The following is a 9,911-nucleotide window of genomic DNA, read 5'->3' on the forward strand; positions in this document are numbered from 1 at the left end:
ATTTTTTGAGAATGCTTTGTTCCGATCCATCAAGCCCCTTTGAATTTTCCCATTTGACCTCATTCAAATATTGGGCATTATCCTTTCAATCGCTAAATTTAATTCTAATATCTCATCTTCTACATTTTTTCATTATTTACCTACTTCTTTCTTGGGTAATTAAACAACCATCCAAAAGCATTTGCATTGGTTATTTCAGGACTAACCAAACCACAAGGTTCAGTTTCTCAACTCGGACCAGTTAATGTAATGTTTTTAGATTCCCTTCCCATTACATGTAGCGACAAGTGTTTTAACATGATAAGGAATATATAAGTACTTTCTCATGAGTAATTCTCACCACAACCAGGAGGAAAATACCAAGGTACCTTAACCTCTTGCTGGCATGAGATCTAAAAAAACCTTTTTGAATTGGGATACAAATTTTACAATATCTACCCATAAATTCAGGGGAAAATACACTTTTCATCATAAAACTAATAATCGATTTGCAATCTGGTATATAAACCACCAAAGTTGAGGCATTGTACCCAAAAGTATTAACAACATGCAACTTATTGTGCTACATCGCATGTTGTTAATACTTTTGGCAACTTTGGTGGTTTACGTACCAGATCACAAATTGGCTATCAGTTTGGAAGTGCAAAGTGTACTTTCCCCAAAAAACTCACCACTGCTGCACCAGAAGCAGCAGTACAACCCATCGATTAATAGTTTGGGAGTAATGCTACATGCAGTTATAAAGTGTGCAAGCGCCGTGCAGTGACTTTGAAAAAAAGTAGAATCCATTATTAAAAAATTAATTTTTTTCATGTGGATCTCGTATTTATTCACTTTTTTCAAAATGATTGCACGATGCTTACGCACTCACGACTACAAGTATCATTTCTCGTAGTTTGGTGTCATTGTCTGTTGGAATCGGAAGTGCACTGAGTTCACACAGGTACAACATTCTCATTTATAAGCAATACTTCCACAGCCACTGCAGCGGGTGCATCTCCACTATCAATGGAACTAGCTACTCATGCAGCAACATGACAGCATATCGAATGAGTATATCTCACTTCAGGAGTACATCTCCTTTTAATGAGTTGTAACTTCTATGCGCATCATAGTCCACTCAGATATTCTCTATAGGACAACTTGAGCAGTACCAATTATACCAAAACTGCTCTATCGTCTGTTTTGATCATTGAAACTATAATCTTCAATAATCAATATTAAGAGTTGCAACATTACCTAGAAATGTAGTTCACTCCAGTTTGTCCAATTTTGTGTACCGTTTCAAGAGTGACATTGCCTGATTTCTATCACCATCATGCAAACTACTAATTAGCTTAAAAAAGGCACAAAATCAATTGAACTAGGATTTCACCTCATTCAATTGCAAGATCAAACTCATTCTACATTGTAACAAAGAAAATTGCACTCAATGTCTAGTACGAACAAGAACACTGATTATGTGTGAGTAGTGCTTAAAATAGATTAAAATGATGGGTTCCAACAAAGATATAAATGAGAAGAAAACTCAGAAAAAAAAAAAAAAAAAAAACCTCAGACAGATGGAAGGACTGAATGGAGATGATAAAGACAATGCAGCAGTTATTCCGTAACGATGGTCATTGTTGCTATACACCTGCCCTCACAGGCTTCAGACTAACCATGAAGATGCATTGCATTGAGTTAATGGCATGAACATCCAAACACATGTACTAAGGCCTGAATGGAAATGATGAGACAATGAAGCAGCTATTCAGTATCGATATTCATTACTGCTATACACCCTCCCTGACAAGCTTCATGCTAACCATGCATCACATTGAGGTATTGGCATGAGTATGGGAATTGGGAACAAATGTACTCGCTTAAATGGAATTCTAAATACTGGTACAAGCGTGTTCTACCACAAAATCTCACATATATAAGAGATTAAAGAAATGATCTCTCTTTTATTGTGGTAGTCAGGAATTTTTTACACCCATGGCTGAAATAATGATCAATTGGGCCATGTTAGCATGCATTTTTTGTTTATTTTTGGAAAAAAAATCTAACTGCAAGGTAGACAATAATGAAAGATCTTGTTAGATCTATATAGCTAACTAATACGCCAAATGTTATGACAAAACGAATGAAGAACATAGAATATTAGATACCTCAGTCTCAAATCTCTCATCAATCATATCCACAGCTTCTTTAAGCAACAGATGCATCTACATCTCCATTGGTAACGGTACAACCATATTATCCAACATTATTCGAGTCAAGGCTGTCTTTGCTTGAGATGCATAATGCAATACATTGTTTACTTCCAAGTGTCCTGGTTTCAACCTGGGGGAAAAAGGAAAAAGAAGAGAAATTACACAGATATTGTAACAATAATCGTTTCTGCAAAAACCAATTCTGCACACACGTGAAACAGAGAGATGTTCACACTCACACACACAAGTAAACAAAACAAAAAGAGAGAGAGGGACATCATTCTTGAACACTTACACAAAAAATCTATGGGTGGACCTACCAACTACAACGTTAATTTATAGAAATCATTCAGGAAGACTCGGCAATTAAATGAAAATTTACATCAAGAAATATATGGGATATAAGATACTTGACAGACATCAAAACCATTGAGATTTTTGAAGTAGAGAATAGTACCTCAACCTCCATTTGAAGGTTCTATTGCTCTAAATACATGTCAACGGATTTAATGGCATTCTTGATGTCTCCAGCTATTGATATATGGTTATCTTTTATCAAGACCATATCGAATAAACCCATTCTATGGTTCTGCCCTCCATCGATAAGGACCTATAAAGAGAGAATATTAGAAGGTCAACCCAAAAAGTTGTAAACAAATTATCGAAAATTACAGTTATTAAGTAAAAGCAAGGAAGTGATCTACACGACCCACTTATCCACCAGTCATAAACCTGGAGCAGTTTTCCTCATCTCTAAAATACATGCAGGGTATGCAGTATCTGCCATTTCCTGCTAAAAACAAGAATGTCATCTTAAATTTCTCCTTCAGGCAGCACATATCTGTCAGAGACTGATAAGCATTTAGCTCAGTGTAGTGGACCTTAAACGACAACTGTACATTGATAAATCTGAATTTTGTACAACATAATTCATCAATTTAAAAAATTAGAAAGAATATACCATGTTCAGTCTTAGTCCCTCAACATACATTGTGTGTTGATCATATTGTCTAAATCATATATGTAGGTGTAGAGGCAGAGAATCAAGTAATTCTTCTCAAAATACAATGTGGCCACGCAAATAGATAGCCTCCCACACTTACAACAGTCAACAACCCCCCTCCTCTTTCTTCGTTTATGGGGAAGGTACAATAATCCAGCTATAAAAGGACAGTGATTTTCCTATGCTCCCAATTTATAATTATCCACAATTATGTGTGCTTTAGTACACAACTTATATAAGCAAGACTAAAAATGCAGGTAAAGATTTATAGCAACTTTTAAACTATTGCAAAAGTGACACCTTTGTTAAAGTGGCCATTCCGCTCATCTTCTGCATAAAGTTTAGTGCTACCCTTTCAGCTACAACAATGCTGTGTGCCGGTCCTGCACATGAATAAGGATTAGAAACATCTCCCGATGGAATTCTAAAATGCTACAGGTAATTCAATTTTCTAGGCTTGTCGTAAACTTTTCCAAACTGCAGTCCTTTTTGAATGTAATCTCTATCTTTCTGAGACCACTCCACCTGAAATTAAAATGTATATTAATAATGAGCATGCAGACAACTCAAACCAAAAATGTTGACTTTTGCAGTCCAGTACCTTTAGATAAGGGTCAACCTCATGAAATACCATATCTGCAAGCACAAGGCTAGCAATGAAACCATCTTCCTTTGCTAAAAAAATTAGCTTCGACTTCCATGTCAACAGGAATGGTGGCCATGCTAGTCACATCCCCTGCAAAATAATGTGAACAAATTGTCAGACATTGTAAAATATTGAATGCTACTTATAGGAGCCTTTCCTATGTTAAAAAGCATGAAAATTGTTACAAAAGGACTCTGCCTCTACTCGGCAACACAAATAAGACCAAATTTTATAATCATTGAAACCATTTAGAAGAAATGGAAAAGAGGATAGATGATACAATAAGATAACCTTGACCCCCGGCATCCTCGGCAAGGGCTAACTTGATGACTCCCTTCAAATCATAGGCTGGGTGCAAAGGAGGCTTTAAAGCCATGGATTCAAATGACATTCTTGGATTTCTAGCAGTTGCAACCACTCTAACAATTTGTCTGCAACGTGCAGAGAATTAAATCATGGTGAACCACTGGATTTGGTAAATGTAATTCTTTGAGCATATTCATAAACAAACCTTGAGAACATAGATATGCAAGGCACAACTAGTGGAGATAGATTGGATCCCAACCATTAATTTTTTGATTCCGAAGCTCTTAAGTGTTCAATGTGCTGCTCAGCGTTTTTACTCTATACATCAAGCCTCTTCTATTATACATGCCACGAAAAAAGTGTGAATGAAATCCAATCACCACTTATGTTTCTTTTTGGATGAGTGACAAGAAAATCTCAAGTGGATATTGTACTACTGCATGTATCTTAACAACAAAGTCAGAGTTACCAAAAGGCACATGTAAGAAACGTTTTTTCCTTTTAAGGAAAATACAACACATGAAAATATTAATATATTATTTTCAGAACTCCTTCCCTATGCAAATGTTGTAGTATTGAATACTCATATGCATGAAGACTTGAGGACAATTCACCTCACTCGCATAAACAATGTGCCACCATACAAAGACGTTACACACTTTTACTAGTAATTTATAGACATGCAAAAGTGTTGAATCCATAACCTTATCCTAAAAGGGGAGAAGGTGCCCTTTGAGTTAAAGTTCACCCGTCAAATATGTTATATGTTCTTTTAGAGGGAAGTTACACATGAAAATGGGAACTTTTGAACCCATGACCTCACCTTTCACCTTGCTTTTGCAAGAGAAGGAAATGCCATTTGAGTCAGAGTTGATTGACCAACGATTACAAACAATTTTGTCAGTAAAATCAGAAATATTAATAATTTTATAGTTTTTTACTAGTTATTATTCTTCACTATAAACAAACACTAACATAAGATAAATGTAAGACCGGTATCATAAATTCATATAGATAGAGACATATAAAGTCATGTTCCTATGCCCCGATTTGTACGAGTGTCTAAGCATGAAAGAAAAATATGTAAATTTTTTCAAGGATTTGATGCCAAGGTTACAAAAACTTGAACTTGTCAATCAGCTTATGCAAAATTGGCCAGCAAAGTTTATAGAATGAAAGGTAGCAGCAGCAAAAACTAGGAATCTGAATGCTTGGACTTAAGAGGGATAAAAGAAACTATGAACATCCCATAATTTTGGCAATTATCAATAGCTATTGGAAAAGAAAGTAAGAGCACGAATTATAGATTGTATAACAACGAAAAGTAAGAGTACAAAAGAACTGAAAACTATAATGTACTGGAGCCAGTTTTTATTGTTGTCTTGTAGCAAAACCTATGGAAAGGAACAAGTAAGTAAATCCCTAAAATCTATTTAGCAAGTCACAGCCATTGCCGATTGTGCTATAGTGTCAGTGATCGTAGTAAACCGTTAACTCAAACGGAAAAGGGCTCCAACATTCCCAAGCTTCCCAGACATATACTGGTGAAAGGGGAAAAAACAATGAAGCAGAAACTAATATCATAACATGTTTATATATATCCTGTCAACCATTCGGCTTAAAAGTTAACAACTTCACAGCCGAAGGACCCGTCCACCATTTCATTGACTACCAACAAACTGGTCTAGGCACTCGGGAATTCTTGTGTACAAATAGTATATCGCAAGGCATAAAGCTTGAGAACCATGCTAGATTATCAACGTCGAATAGCAACCTAGGAAGAAGTGAATATATAATGAAGAAAAACCAACCATACTAGCACAAAAGAAAGGTGAGAAAAGTGAATAAAACTGAGAGAGTGATCATCTTGAAAAGAGATGTTACAAGCATTCGTAAGGGATGGATATTTTACCTGATTGGAGATTGCAGTCACAATTATTGTGGCTGAGGCAGAGAATTACAGGAGATTAGTACTTCGAGACAGCGGTTGTGAGCGACTGCTGCTTCTCAGATAAAATGTTACTATTCTATAATCATATTTTAAAGGAAATATTATTCTCACCGCTCCTTATCGCTCATTTATATCCTGATTTTTTATTTTAATTTTTTTTTATGATTAAGTAAATATTTTTTAATATTATTATATTTTTTTTTTATTTTTTTAAATATTTAAAAGTATTAAAATATATATATATATATATATAAAATAAAAATAAAAATCATATAACTAACGGTAGCTCCTAGCTGGAAGCGGTGGCTGTAATGCCACTCTATTTTAAAAAGGAGTATTTAGATAAGGGTAGTGATAAGGTTACTACCCTATTACTATCTATTTACTACTCATAGTTCATTTCAAATTTTTTTATTTTTTTAATATTTTTTAAAGTATTTTTTTAACATTCTTAATTATTAAGAAAAAATTAAAAAAATATATAATTTTACTAATAGTCACTTCTTAACCATTAAGTAAAATAAAAAATTAAAAAAAAATCAAGTATAAAATGAGTAGTAAGAATGTAGTAACCTTATCCTTTAGGCTGAATGGTAGTGCTAGGCTGCCGCTAACAATTACCGCTCTACCGCTTGGCCTAGCACAAATTTTTTTAATATTTCTTAATATATTTAAATATTTTTAAAAAATAAAAAAATACACTAATACGTTAGAAGTTACTTTATTAATCATTAAATAAAAAAATTAAATATATGAACAGTCAAAGTGAGGGAGCAAACTCAGACGGCATACAACATTTATCTTAGATAAAATGATGTTATTTTTATAAATTATTTTATAAAAAAATTCTTTATTTAAAATATAATTGTATAAAATATTATAAAGAAATTATATATTTATCAATTTCCTTTTTATTGATGGTTTATGCAATCTAAAGTTCTAAACCAACTATGAGGAGAAACAAAGAGGGAGGGAGTCGGCTGCCAAAGGCCCATTTTCGTGCTAAAGACGTTATTTGTTATGTGAGAATTTTCCACCCAAGCCCTACACTATTCAGCTAAAGTTTTGCCTGTCGCCATCATCATAATAATTAGTAATTGTTGTTGCTTGATTTTGATTTTATTTTATTTTTTATTATTTTTTTTGTAGCAATTGATCATGGCCGTTGATTCAAGGGGCAGGCGTCTCTTACTTGGTCCACTTGATATTTATAATTTGTGGGACACATGATGCATATGGCCAGTTTTTTTATTTATTTTTTGGATCATAAGTTAAAGATTAGAGTAAATTGTTTTCAGCTAACCTTACTTGGACGCTCGGAGAAATTGAGGGTATATTTAACATCTTGTTGGTGAGCCTATTCCATTAAACCGCCGGATTGAGATTAAACTTATAAAATTGAGACATATACACGTGAAATGAATCTTAAAATGATTATTGTATATTTAATATGAGTAATGCTACATACAATCTTGAAGTACACAAGTGTCGTGCAGTCATTTTAAAAAAGATCAGTAAGGTTCACTATTAAAAAAATTAATTTTCTTTTTATATAGATCCCGTATTTATTCATTTTTTTCAAAGTGATTGTTCGACACTTACAAACTTACGACTACAACTATTATTTCTCGTTTAATATTATCTTAAAATAGACACGAGCGAAAATAAATACTCTAGCTAAGATGATCTCTTCATGAATATATATCTCTCTCCCAGCTTAAAGACCGTTAATTCAATCAAGGACTTGAGATTTTCTTTTTCTATCTTTTTAGGTGTCCTTTAGATAGTGAGTTGAGATGATATAAATTGAGATGAAAGTTAAAAGTTGAATAAACTATTATTAGAATATTATTTTTATTTTAGAATTTGAAAAAGTTGAATTGTTTATTATATTTTATGTAAAAATTTAAAAAAATTATAATGATAAAATGAGATGAGATGTGATGAATATTTCTTGCATCCAAACCGGGCAAGCCATCAAACTTGAATAGTAGAAAAGACGTGATGAGACCAAGATGCTAAAATTAATCATTGGCCCGTTTATTTCTCTGTTGCAACTGATCATGATCATGATATTTGACGATGATCTTCTTCTGTTGATACATATATATGACTTCGATCCCATCTGTGAAAGGAGTCGTAAGCATATATATATATATATATATATATTGGAATTAAGACGATTTGGGGTTGGTAGCAAATAGAAAAAGGCCAGAGTTTGAAAGCTGATCAGCAATTAGTTATCGGCTCTTTTCCAAAATGGCTGCTGTTGCATTGTTCAACAAAGAGAATTCAAACAGAATGATTAAATTTGATCACTTTAAAGCACCCAATGTTTCTCGGCGTTGAAACTCACAACAAAAACATTTGCAATTAAACATTCCTTTTGAGTTCTAGTCCAATATTACATGAGACGACGGCCTTAAACTTCAACCTCTTGATGATCTGATCTATATTCCTCCCACTCCTTCCACGTCTCTGGGTATACATATTTTTACCTTTCCAGCATTTTCTCCCTTCTGATTCTATAAGTTCTGCTAATTTTACACCATAAATATTTGGAGGATCGAAGAAGAAAAGATCGAGAAGCTTGCAACCATGTCATCATGTTGGGAAAGATCATTGATGGTTACAAGAGTTGTTTTTCTTCTGTTCTTTCTACTTCTGGCAACGGCTTCAAAGGGACAGTGCATCCGATCTCCGAAGGAGATCAGGGTGTTCAAAAGCAGGTTCCAAAGTCAGCTGCCCAGAGGGCCAGTGCCTCCTTCAGGACCTTCTCCTTGCCACAACAAGCTCAGCCCTTTCAAACACACCGACAGCTTCTCCTTTACTAATGATTATATCATTTGCCCGTAACAATGGAAATTAATTGTTTTTGTTTTGTATTTTCTCAACTTTGAATTAGTCATATTTCATGTTTTTGTTCTTTCACCAATAAATAGCAATCGGCTCTAAAATTCTGTTGCGGGAACGGCATGAAATGGTCTGGCACGATGTTTAATTTTTATATATACTTCACAAGGAGTACAAGTTTCCAATTTCCATGCATGTTTCTGCAACAAGTATACAATTGCATATATGCTGCATGCCTTACGTTTCATCTTCCTTTATTATTTTTCGTTTCCTTTTCTTCTCGATCGGCAATATGCCTTTGTTTCATGATCACTAGTTTAAAGAAACTAGAAAGGCAACACAAAAAAAAAAAAAAAAAAAATCAAATTCCCTCAATCTCATGCATGGTGGTGGGTTGGCCTCTTTCACCGCCTTATAATAATGGAACTTCCCCAGTAAATTCATATGCAACTGTACCAACTAATTTCATAGTTGATTCATGCAAAAACTCAGCCCAAACAATCCATTTTAAGCCCATTTCTATAGATGGACGTTTTCGGGAATTGCAAGTACTGGACAAATGGATCGATTTGTGATATGATGTTTATCCTAATTTTGACCATGTTTATCCTAATTGTGATATGATGTTTATCCTATACAGTAATTACGTACATCCCTAAAATCAACAAACCCAAACAAGCGTCAAGCTTACGATCAGTAAAAAAAGAGAAGAAAAAAAAGGTGGTTGGACGTATCCCCATGTCCAGAATCCCATCCACATCGATTCTTCATGATGATCATGTCTTCCTATATATTCGTGTAAGAAGTAGTACCGGAGTTCAAACAAAGACAAAACTGAATGCAGCCAAGGGCTGGATCGTTAGTTTAAAGGCATGCATAAGCTTTATTAACTATATAGTTAATATATATATATATAAATGCTAACTGTATTTAAGAAAAACGGACAAATAACTT

At 34.0% G+C, this 9,911-nt stretch overlaps 1 pseudogene; it reads right to left on the reverse strand.

The window, feature by feature from the left end:
• Positions 1–898: 898 nt before the first annotated feature.
• On the reverse strand, positions 899–6,079 carry LOC121255305 (annotated as a pseudogene).
• Between the last annotated feature and the right edge of the window lie 3,832 nt (positions 6,080–9,911).

The sequence above is a fragment of the Juglans microcarpa x Juglans regia genome, chromosome 3D (assembly GCF_004785595.1).
Source record: "Juglans microcarpa x Juglans regia isolate MS1-56 chromosome 3D, Jm3101_v1.0, whole genome shotgun sequence".
Taxonomy (NCBI): domain Eukaryota; kingdom Viridiplantae; phylum Streptophyta; class Magnoliopsida; order Fagales; family Juglandaceae; genus Juglans; species Juglans microcarpa x Juglans regia.